General features: G+C 46.2%; 1 pseudogene across 1 annotated transcript in view; it reads right to left on the bottom strand.

Moving 5' to 3' along the window:
- Positions 1-454: 454 nt before the first annotated feature.
- LOC308577901 (protein CIMAP1C-like) overlaps positions 455-12678 on the bottom strand; it is a 35215-nt pseudogene continuing 22991 nt past the window's right edge. Inside the window, exon 5 of the transcript in view lies at positions 455-1204. The product of the transcript in view is annotated as a protein CIMAP1C-like (transcript). The remainder of the gene's footprint in view (positions 1205-12678) is intronic.

Here is a 12678-nt window from a genome sequence, read left to right as displayed (position 1 = left end):
ATAATCAATGTAGCCTACATTTATCAATTGAGAGCATAATGATTGTGGTTTGATGATAGGCATGTTAGAAGGTACATTAGTCATCCCAAGCTGACAAAATCCAAAACTGCGATCTAAATTGGATTTATTTATTTACTTACTTACGCAAAGCAAGTAACATGTAAACAAGTTACATAGACTGCCCTATAAATTCACTCTTTGGAAGGCTCTTCAATATACACTGGTAAAACACAATATTAAAAACAGCTCTCTCATTTTGCATTTCATTCTCAGTGTAAATAGAATAGTAGCAAGGAAAATAAATATTTATGGAGCTTTGTAAAAAAAAAAGGTAATACTTATAAAATTATAAAACTATTTCTTATATGAGCAAAAAGAGCATCTTAGCCTTCTTCCCAATAATCTTCTGTAACAGAAAGCGAATTAAGTGGTGGGGTGAGAAACACTTCACTAGTAATGCACACTGGAAGGAGGAAGGATAGAGAAAGGATTTTGCCAAGAACCAAGGCAGACCCCCTGTCTCACAAAGGAGAGCTATCTAGTCCCCCTCCCCAATTACCTGACCCTGGCATAGCCCAAACGTGTTCAAAGTTCATCAGAATCTCTCCCTCTGAAACAAGCTATTTACACCTGCTTCCTGACACTGTGTCACAATGGAATTATTTGGAGGTGGGTCTACCCAAAGGGGCAAGTCACCTCTGTGGCCTGTGAGTCCACCCTCACTCTTTGAGTAAACAAACTGGAGGTGTGCCATGAGAATACTCAGAGTGACGAATCCCAAGACTGAACTGTGGGGCTCTGGGTTTGTCGGTGGTGACCAGCTCCGCATTGTAGTCAGGGGGTCCTGGTGTATAGTTCTTGCTGGAGGAAGCAAACCTTTGGGAGATGCTGTAGGATGGCTGGTGGCACAGGTAAACATCTGGTTCAGGTATGGTATTCATTGCCGGGCCAGGCCCTCTCACCAGGTCTTTAGCATAGCCCCACACAGAGGCACTGGATGCCATTGAGAGGCAGGGAGCTGCAGGTTTGACAGGCAGCTTTGGACCCAGTGTCTGTGGAAGGGTGTATTGGTTGGGTGCTGGGTTTGGGCTGCTCACCCAGTAGTGCGTTCGAAGGCCCATAGTGTACGCTGGTGCATTCGACTCTTCAAGTGGGTGTATCTTCTCCACGTAGTACTCATTTGGGGCAGGCGTACAAGATATAACTGCAAGCCAAGAGAAGATAGGAGGTGACACCCCTCACTTGGTGCTCCCCACTGTCGAGCATGTGGATAAACCTGTGGATACTGTTGGGAATCAAGCCTTTATCAGGAGAAACTGGCAACTCTCCAGGCACCTGGCTTGATCTCCTGATGACCTCCCTGTCTGCATTGCTAGGTCGCGATAGGCGATCCTTCTCAGCGTGAGAAGAACACACCCCTCTTTCCTGCCCCCCCCCCCCGGCAGGGGAAAGAGATAGACAGAAACGTATTTACATGCCTTTATTTCTGTCTTTGCAGCGTTACAGAAAAACACGACTGCTCTCTTCAAACTCCAACAGCCGAGAGACAAACTCCACCTGTACTTCCTGTACAGCTCATATTACACTCTCAGCTAATTCCGGCGCCCTCTGCACTGTGAATTGACTGTCCCTCTGTTTCCCATGGAACAGTCCCAACATTCCCATTATGTTTTGCTTTCAAGCTACCAGCTCGCGGCCGCATTGCTTCTATATCGTAACATACTCCCCCATATGAATCAATGTGCGCTGCGAGCAAAGCGTGATCCAGAGAAGAAAACAAACAGTTGTTATACATATAACACTCCCCTGTTGTTTCAGTTCCACCCTTGGAACTACCCGCCACTGGTTTCCCCAGTGTACCTCTCTGGTAGTCTGACTTCCAAGGAATGAGTGCATCTGCATGACCTTGGCTAGGGAATGTAGTGTTACACTTAGCAACTCCCTGTTGTGTCTTTGTCTCTGACTTAGACACAGCTTCAACCTGTCTTGACTTGTCAACAATAGTAACACATGCAACAGCTAAGTTAGCAAACTCTTTTGAATACCTCTTGGGTGGTACACCCTTTGTAACTCTCTCAGACCTATGTATGAGGTGCTGATCCTCTTTGCTCACTGGTTCAGTCTCAGGACTCTTTGGAGAACCAGTTCCAATAGTAAACAGTGGTTCATCCTTCATTTGTGAAGGTCTAGCCATTGTGTGAGATTTCCTCTCAATGACTGTGTCAACTGAGCTCTTTGAGCTATCACTGTCACTCTGAGTACCACTGTAATCAGTAAAATCCTCATCAACATCTGAATTGTCCTCAGTGGGAAATGTGTGAACAATTACTCTCTCCTGTTCAGGAGCACTCTCTAGAAATTTTCTGAGAATCACCTGACCAGATTCAGACAAAATTACTCTGTAGAGACCCTTTTCATAACCCACAAAAATGCCTCTAGCATTCTTTACTCCACCTGGAGCTTCTGTCTTCACATGAGACCCAAAAACCTTAAAATGGGCAACACAAGGTTTTCTACGGAACAGCTTCTCAAAAGGAGAACTTCCCAAATCTTTTGAAACCTTTCTCAATCAAGACTAACAATAACACAATATCGACTCCGCCCAATACTCATGTGGCAAATGTGAACTCAGCAATTGTGCCTTCATGCCATTTTACAATTCTTTGTTCACTTGCACACAGACACTTCTGTTCCATGCTTCTGCAGAAACAGCAGTCTTGTGCCTTGTGCCTTATCCCTTTCTTATCCAGGAAATCCTGAAAATCCTGTAAAAGAAAAACTGGCTTTTCAACTGTGAAAAGACAATCAATGTTAGCATTATGAACATTCTTAACCTTGTCACAAAATTCTTTAAACCTTTCTAAGGCTTCTTGTGGTTTCTGCAATATATATACCCACACATAATGAGAGAAATAATCCACACACACAAGATAATATCTTGCATTGCCTCTAGATGGTGCTAGAGAACCAATCACATCAGCATACACTCACTGAAAAGCTTTGATTACTTGCGTCGTCTTCTGGACGTTTTTTTTTTGGGGGGGGGAGTTATTTGTCCTGTCTTCAAGCTTTTTATGATGGAGGACCTCTGTAGCCACCCCCAACGACACGATCTCAAGATGGAAGGGGAGGGAACAGCTGCAGTCGCCTGCAATTCCTGCGCAATGTTTGCCATCTTGCCAAAGGTTGCAGGCAGCTTTACCTGCAGTAATTGCATGTTGATTGCCCTTTTAAAAGACAAAGTCCAGCAACTGGAGGAACATGTAGCTACGCTCCAAAGAATTAGAGAGCTGGAGCTCTTCTTGGAAGCAACAGAGCACACCGTCTCCACCAAGGAGGAGACAGGGGACTCCCCCTGAGAAGGAGGCTAGTTCACCAACACAGGAGCCAGATATATGGAGAAACGTGACTCAAAGAAGTAGGAGGCCCAGGGTTCACTCTGATTGTTTAGAAATACACAATCACTTTGAGGTCCTCTCCCCTAGCATGGAAGACGAAGAGCAGACTCCATTTGAGGATCTCTCCCTCATTACAGTCGATCAGGTATATGAAGACGAGGGGCAAAGTCAGTCCTCAGAGAATGTGCAGGATGTTAGGATATTTCCGTTCCACCTTAAAGGGAGCAGGCTTTGGGGAGTCACAGAGTCTGCGCATGTCCTGATCACAGGATGTTTTTGTTCAGATATTCCTTTCGTTTTTGTCAGATGGTCAGAGACGCTGACTGAGAATGGACGTGTTTTCTTTTGTTCTGTTCATGTTCTAAATAAAGTCTGTAAAAATGCTCTTCTGCTCTTCTGCGGTGCAAGCTTTTGACTGTGCTTTCTGCTGAAAGAGGGTGCACCACGCCCTGGAATGTGGCTAGGAATTCCAAAGGCTTTGTGCCCCTAACTGTTGGATCCATTAGTGTCCATCATGAGCCCCCAAGCCGGAGTTCTGGACGTCCATCGGCCTCCCGTAGTCACGCAGATCCAACAGTTAGGGGCACAAAAGCCTTTGGAAATTCAGGCTGCATTCCTAGGCTGGTGCACCCTCTTTCAGCAGAAAGCACAGTCAAAAGCTTGCACCGCAGAAGAGCAGAAAAGCATAAAGTCTGTAAAAATGCTCTTCTGCTCTTCTGCGGTGCAAGCTTTTGACTGTGCTTTCTGCTGAAAGAGGGTGCACCAAGCCCTGGAATGTGGCTAGGAATTCCAAAGGCTTTGTGCCCCTAACTGTTGGATCTGCGTGACTAAGGGAGGCCGATGGAATCTCCGAACTCCGGCTTGGGGGCCGTGATGGACGTTATCTCCCTGGCAGTTTCCCAACAACAAGGTTTCGGGCCCAGATTCATAGCACCTACAGGAGAGTAAAGCTGCAACAGACTGCGTTTGAGGTATGTTGGGGGAAAAGCGAAAGGAAAGGGACGCTTTTCTGTTTTACCTCGCAAGGAGCCTTTGATCTCCGGCAAGGCCTAATTGGCCTGCGAGCTGAGCCAAAAAGGCTTCGTGATTAATGGCTGCCAAGATAAGGAGTCTCTCGAGTTAAAATAGACTCACGGCTAATTGTAAAAGCTGGAATGGAGTTTTTCCACGCTTTTGAAGCTTCAGAGGCCACTCAGTGCCCAAAGGCAAATGCTGAATGCCCTAAGTTGGATGGGCAGAATTATGAAACCTGGGCAAAATGGTGTGAGAGTTTGCTGCGTCAGTTTGGGGTGTGGCATGTCGTTTCTGAGCCCCCTCCGGTTCCTCTGACAGAGAGATGGAAATCGCATGATTCGAAAGCGATAGACGTAATAGTCCTATCCGTATCTCTTGAGGAAATTAAGACGCTGGCTGGCAACACCACTGCACGTGGGATGTGGACTGCTTTGATGAAAGCTCACAAGCCAATAATCCCAGCCCAGAGTTTGACTGCATCAGAGGTCCTAGCTGTTTCCCAGAATGCGAATGAATGTAGGGATGCTGAGGGCACCGGTTGCAAGCTGCAGGGGGAGCTGACCGTCACGTCATCCCAGGCAGCATTCCAGCCTCCAGGGGGAGCCAAGGAGTCGGCAGCTGAGAGCTCTGGTTCTCGTGAGAACCAAGGCCATCGCCTTTGCAGAGGCCGGAAAGGCAAAGGTAAACACAGGCAGCCGCCTGCAGATGGCCAGGAGCAGAGGGAGGGTGAAGAGCCCGCGCAAGGGAAAAACAAAGCGTTGTTTGCTGGCTCAGCTTCACCAAAGGCTAAAGCCACGTCTGCTGACCAGAAGCAGGGGGGCAAGCTGCAAAAGCCCACACCAGTAGAAAACAAGGGTTTGCTTGCTGTAAGGACTGCTCCAACAGCCAAAGGCAGCTTTGTTGTTGATTCAGGCTGTACGCGCCACATTTCGAAGGATCGCCATCTCTTTATCTCCTTCAAGCCTCAGGAAGGTGAGATCCACCTGGCTGATGGAAGGACGTTGCAAATTGCAGGAGAAGGGACTGTGAAACTTGCAAGTCTGCACACTACCATCAGTAATGTACTTTTTGTTCCAGGAGCTGCAAGCAACTTGCTGAGCGTCCCACAGCTTACTGGGCGTGGTTTTCAGATTTCCTTCAAGAGGAGCGTCTGTGTCATCAGTAAAGGAAAAGAGGACTATTTGCATGCAAAGTTTATGGATGGTTTGTTCCATATATCTTATGATGACACTGCTGTTGTATCTAAGGCTGATTCTTGTTGTGTTGCACAAACTAACAAAGTTCTTCATGCAGGTTGCATTCACGATGCGCATCGAAGATTTGATCACCTCTCTTGGAAGGCACTGGCCAAGATGCCAGAGGTGGTTGAGGGTTTGAACATCAAACCCTGTAAATTTCACATGAAGTGTGTATCTTGTGCAGAGAACAAGGTGAAGGTTGCTCCAAAAGGCAAGGAGTCTAGCAGGCAGGCTTCCAAACCCTACCAGCTAGTACATGCGGACCTGGTTGGTCCACTTGCGCCCTCTTTAGGAGGAGCAAGGTACTTCATGATTCTGATTGATTCTTTTTCCAGGTACATTCATGTGTATTTGCTCAAACAGAAATCGCAAGCGTTTCCGAAGTTTAAGGCATTCTGTGCTTGGTTGGAGAATGTGCACGGTAAACGTATTTCTTCTTTGTTTACTGATCGGGGCGGGGAGTTCACTTCTCAGCAGTTTGAAGCTTTCCTGACTGAGAAGGGAATCCAGCATGACATGTCAACGCCCAGATCGCCATGGATGAATGGTCTTGCGGAGAGAGCAAATCAAACATTGCTGCAAGGGATAAAAACCTTGTTGCATGATGCCAATCTCCCTGATAAGTTTTGGGGGGAGGCTCTGGGGAATTTTGTTTACGCGTTTAATCGCAGATTGTCATCACCCATTGGTTGTACCCCCTATGAGAAGATGTTTGGCAAGAAACCCAACACCAAACACATGAAAATCTTTGGTTCGGACATGTGGGTACGCACACAACAAACCAACAAGCTTGGGAAGCGTGGGGCACATGGTTTGTTCATGGGGTACGAAAAAGGTGCATACAGGGTATGGATGACTGACTCTAAGTCCATTAAGTTCACAAGGAGTGTTGAGTACAATCCTAAGTGGGGGGAAAATGTGGGAATTTTCCAGAGTTACCCAGAGGAGGATGAAGGTGATGTCAAGCAAGCAGCTAAAGATGAGAAAGCTGCTGCTGATGATGATGAGGATGAAGATGATGATGATGATGATGATCAGAGTTCGGATTCCAGTTCAGTGGGCGGCGCTGCTGCTGATGTCAGTGAAAGTGATGACACAGCAGACTACCAGAGCGCAAAGGCCTCAGTCAGACCATCTGATGCGTCTGACAATGAACTGGAAGAACCACTGTTCACCATTGGTCACTTTTCTCCTAAGAAAGAGGAGATGAGTCCAGAAGACTTGCGTCTAGTACGTAGGTCTGAAAGGGCGACCAAGGGCAGACCTCCAAAGAGGTATGCTGATGAGTTTGCTAAGACAGCAACTGCTGTTCTTGGTAGCTCAGAGAAGGTATGGGAACCTTCAAGCTTCAAAGAGGTTCAGGAGTTAACCTCTAAAGATGCTGAGCCTTGGCTTAATGCCATGAAGGCTGAAGTTGATTCCTTGAACAGGAACCAAACTTGGGAACTGGTACCGGTAGTCCCAGGAATGAGACTGGTTGGCAGCAAATGGGTCTTCAAGGCCAAGACAGACCAGAATGGCAAGGTAGTCAGACACAAAGCCAGATTGGTTGCCAGAGGTTTTTCACAGGTACCAGGACAGGATTACCACGAGACCTACTCTCCCACAGTCAAATATGAGAGCATTCGGCTAATGCTCAAGATCGCTGCGGAGGAGAAACTGCATGTTACCCATCATGACATTAATACAGCTTTTTTGTACGGGGTTTTGGGGGAGGAGCTGTACATGCTTCCACCTGATGGGATGGAGATACAGAAGGGAATGGTCTGTAAACTGCGGAAATCCTTATATGGTCTCATGCTTCCACCTGATGGGATGGAGATACAGAAGGGAATGGTCTGTAAACTGCGGAAATCCTTATATGGTCTCAAGCAGAGTGCCAGGTGTTGGAACACAAAAGTCACTGAGACATTGCTTTCTCTAGGTTTTCACCAGAGCAAAGCTGATCCATGTGTGTTTGTCAAGGAGGAGGGGCAAAACAAACTGTATTGTTTATGTTTTGTTGATGATCTTCTGATGTTTTGGAAGAATCAGGCATTTTACCAAAGCACCCTAGCTCAACTGAAGGAGCACTTTGACATGAAGGATCTTGGTGAGGTATCCAACTATCTTTCTCTGCAGGTGGAGAAGGACCAAGCAGGTAATTTTCTGGTACACCAAACACAGAAAATTGCTGATGTATTAACCAGGTTGAATTTGGTTGATGCAAACCCAGCAGACACACCGATGGTGACAGGTTACCAGGTAGACAGTACTGCTGAAGCGTTTTCTGACACAACGCTATACAGATGCATTCTAGGCAAGCTGAATTTCATTGCCAGATGTTCAAGACCTGACATAGCTGTAAGCTGTAATCTGCTTAGCAGACATGCCAACAATCCTACGGTTCAGGATTGGAAAGCTCTGAAGCGCATAGCCCGCTATTTGAAAGGGACTATGCACTACAGGCTGAGGTTCACCAGTCAGAAGACTGGAGGTCTTGAAATCTTTGCAGATGCAAGTTTTGGAAGTGACACCACGGATGGTACAAGCACTTCTGGAGTATGCTACATGTACAACCACTGCCTGTTTGACTGGTTGTGCAGGAAGCAGACAACAGTGAGCCTAAGTTCCTGTGAAGCAGAACTCAATGCTCTGTCATTTTCACTCATGGATTGTGAATGGTTGATGCAACTGTTTAAGGACATCAGAGTGTCTGTGAAATGTCCTGTACAAGTGTATCAAGACAATAGATCTTGTTTGGCTTTGCTGAACTCGGAGAGTTGCAAGCAGAGAACCAAGTACTTGCAGATTAAGCTACATCGTGCAAGAGAGTGTATTCAGAAAGGACTGATTCGGGTGTCCTACATGGCAGGAAATGAAATTCCTGCTGATCTGTTGTCTAAGGTTGTTAACAGAGAACAACTTAAGGTTTATGTACAAAGGTTGCAATTGGGTGAACCACAGGTACAACAGGTTACACGGAAAGGGGGAGGATGTTAGGATATTTCCGTTCCACCTTAAAGGGAGCAGGCTTTGGGGAGTCACAGAGTCTGCGCATGTCCTGATCACAGGATGTTTTTGTTCAGATATTCCTTTCGTTTTTGTCAGATGGTCAGAGACGCTGACTGAGAATGGACGTGTTTTCTTTTGTTCTGTTCATGTTCTAAATAAAGTCTGTAAAAATGCTCTTCTGCTCTTCTGCGGTGCAAGCTTTTGACTGTGCTTTCTGCTGAAAGAGGGTGCACCAAGCCCTGGAATGTGGCTAGGAATTCCAAAGGCTTTGTGCCCCTAACTGTTGGATCTGCGTGACTACAGGAGGCCGATGGAATCTCCGAACTCCGGCTTGGGGGCCGTGATGGACGTTATCTCCCTGGCAGTTTCCCAACACAGGCGACCTTGGAACGGACAGCTCACGGAAGAACCCCGACCAAACCCAAGAGGAGGCGTGTAGTGGTGATAGGGGATTCCCTACTGAGGGGAACAGAAGCAGTGATCTGTGGGCCTGACAAGATGTCTCGGGAAGTGTGCTGTCTCCCCGGGGCTAAGATCCAAGATGTAACTGAACGACTGCAAGGAATCATAAAACCCACTGACAAATACCCCTTCCTCTTGGTTCATGTGGGAACCAATGACACTGCAAGCAATAGCCTCCAGAAGATCAAAAGAGACTACGAGGCTCTCGGCAGGAAATTGAAGCAACTAAATGCACAAATTGTCATCTCGTCTGTCCTCCCAGTTGAACGACGTGGCCCAGGGAGAGAGGGGAAAATAGTGGAAGTGAACAGCTGGCTTCGCAAATGGTGTAAACAGGAACGGTTTGGATTCTTAGATCACGGACTGCAGTTTCTTGAAGATGGACTTCTGGCAAGTGATGGGCTGCACCTCACAACGGTTGGGAGAAATGTTTTTGCCAAAAATCTCAGAAACCTCATCAGGAGGGCTTTAAACTGACTAATGTGGGGGAGGGAGACAGTGCTCCTGAAGGTAGGAGACTATCAATGAATGAAGATGATCATCCAAATGTCATAGACCAAATGGAGCAAACAGCACGTGGACCTAGTGGTGGGAGGAAAAAATCCTTAAATAAGAGACACGGGGGAATGATTAATGGACTTCAATGTCTGTACACTAATGCGCAAAGCATGGGAAATAAACAAGATGAGCTTGAGCTCTTGGTACAGCAAACTAAATATGACATAATAGGCATCACTGAAACCTGGTGGGAGAAGTCCCACGATTGGAATGTAATAATGGGGGGATACAATCTATTTCAGAGAAACAGACCAGACAAGAAAGGAGGAGGAGTGGCGTTATATGTCAGGGATGTGTATACCTGTGAAGAGATCCAAGATTTAGATCCTCAAAGCCAAAGTGAGAGCATTTGGGTCAAAATTAAGGGAGAGAAGAATAACAGAGACCTCATTGTGGGAGTTTACTATAGATCCCCAAGCCAAACGGAGGACATAGATAATGCCTTCCTGGAACAGATGGCCAAGCATGCAAAAGGAAGGGAGATAGTAGTAATGGGGGACTTCAATTACCCGGATATTTGTTGGACGTCAAACTCAGCCAAGAGCATACAGTCAAACAGATTCCTCACTGGCCTTGCAGACAACTTCATTGTCCAGAAAGTGGGAGAAGCAACAAGAGGAACAGCCATTTTAGATCTGGTCCTAACCAATGTTGATGACCTGGTTAGTGGGGTAGATGTGGATGGATCATTAGGCGCGAGTGATCATGCTCTTCTGAAGTTTACTATACAGCGGAAAGGAGCAGCCAAGCATACTAGGACTCAACTTCTTGACTTTAAGAAAGCCGACTTCATAAAACTTAGGGAAGTGCTGGGTGAGATCTCATGGACAGCAATACTAAAAGGAAAGGGAGTTCATGATGGCTGGGAGTTTGTTAAGAGGGAGATAGTAAAAGCACAACGTCAGGCAATACCAATGAGACGGAAACATGGAAGGTGCCTAAAGAAGCCAGGGTGGCTATCAAAAGAACTTTTAACTGAATTAAGATTAAAAAAGCATGTGTACAAAAAATGGAAAAGGGGGGAAACCACCAAAGAGGAATTCAAACAAATAGCCAGCACGTGTAGACACAAAGTCAGAAAAGCTAAAGCACAGAATGAACTCAGGCTTGCTACAGAGGTTAAAAGCAACAAAAAAGGCTTTTATGGGTATGTTCGTAGCAAAAGGAAGAACAAAGAAACAGTGGGGTCACTCAGAGGAGAAGATGGTGAAATGCAAACAGGGGACACAGAAAGGGCTGAACTCCTCAATGCCTTCTTTGCCTCAGTCTTCTCCGATAAAGAAAACAATGCCCGACCTGAAGAATTTGGAGCAAATGATTCAGCAAAGGAAACACAGCCCAGAATAACTAAGGAGATAGTACAAGAATACTTGGCTAGTTTAGATGTATTCAAGTCTCCAGGGCCAGATGAACTGCATCCAAGAGTATTAAAAGAACTAGCAGATGTGATCTCAGAACCACTGGCAGTCATCTTTGAGAATTCCTGGAGAACAGGCGAAGTCCCGGCAGACTGGAGGAGGGCAAATGTTGTCCCTATTTTCAAAAAGGGGAAAAGAGAGGACCCAAATAATTACCGCCCAGTCAGTCTGACATCAATACCAGGGAAGATTCTGGAGCAGATCATTAAGCAAACAGTCTGTGCGCACCTAGAAAGGAATGCTGTGATCACCAATAGTCAGCATGGATTTCTGAAAAATAAGTCATGTCAGACTAACCTGATCTCGTTTTTTGACAGAATTACAAGCTTGGTAGATGACGGGAACGCAGTGGATGTAGCCTACCTTGATTTCAGCAAGGCATTTGACAAGGTGCCCCATGATATTCTTGTAAAGAAGCTGGTAAAATGCGGTCTTGACTATGCTACCACTCAGTGGATATGTAACTGGCTGACTGACCGAACCCAAAGGGTGCTCATCAATGGTTCCTCTTCATCCTGGAAAAGAGTGACTAGTGGGGTGCCACAGGGTTCTGTCTTGGGCCCGGTCTTATTCAACATCTTTATCAACGACTTGGATGATGGACTCAAGGGCATCCTGATCAAATTTGCAGATGACACCAAACTGGGAGGGGTGGCTAACACCCCAGAGGACAGGATCACACTTCAAAACGACCTCGACAGATTAGAGAACTGGGCAAAAACAAACAAGATTAATTTTAACAGGGAGAAATGTAAAGTATTGCACTTGGGGGAAAAAATGAGAGGCACAAATACAAGATGGGTGACACCTGGCTTGAGAGCAGTACATGTGAAAAGGATCTAGGAGTCTTGGTTGACCACAAACTTGACATGAGCCAACAGTGTGACGCGGCAGCTAAAAAAGCCAATGCAATTCTGGGCTGCATCAATAGGAGTATAGCATCTAGATCAAGGGAAGTAATAGTGCCACTGTATTCTGCTCTGGTCAGACCACACCTGGAGTACTGTGTCCAGTTCTGGGCACCACAATTCAAGAAGGACACTGACAAACTGGAACGTGTCCAGAGGAGGGCAACCAAAATGGTCAAAGGCCTGGAAACGATGCCTTATGAGGAACGGCTAAGGGAGCTGGGCATGTTTAGCCTGGAGAAGAGGAGGTTAAGGGGTGATATGATAGCCATGTTCAAATATATAAAAGGATGTCACATAGAGGAGGGAGAAAGGTTGTTTTCTGCTGCTCCAGAGAAGCGGACACGGAGCAATGGATCCAAACTACAAGAAAGAAGATTCCACCTAAACATTAGGAAGAACTTCCTGACAGTAAGAGCTGTTCGACAGTGGAATTTGCTGCCAAGGAGTGTGGTGGAGTCTCCTACTTTGGAGGTCTTTAAGCAGAGGCTTGACAACCATATGTCAGGAGTGCTCTGATGGTGTTTCCTGCTTGGCAGGGGGTTGGACTCGATGGCCCTTGTGGTCTCTTCCAACTCTATGATTCTATGATTCTATGATTCTACACACCTGCGAAAGAAATCATGTTAGATTCAGATGCATTACAATTTATGCAATCATTTTGATTAAAAGTCAACAAATACAGCCC

Source organism: Podarcis bocagei (genome assembly GCF_964188305.1).
Source record: "Podarcis bocagei genome assembly, chromosome: W".
Taxonomy (NCBI): domain Eukaryota; kingdom Metazoa; phylum Chordata; class Lepidosauria; order Squamata; family Lacertidae; genus Podarcis; species Podarcis bocagei.
Note: the sequence above shows the minus strand (reverse complement) of the source record. Positions and strands in the feature narration are given on the sequence as shown.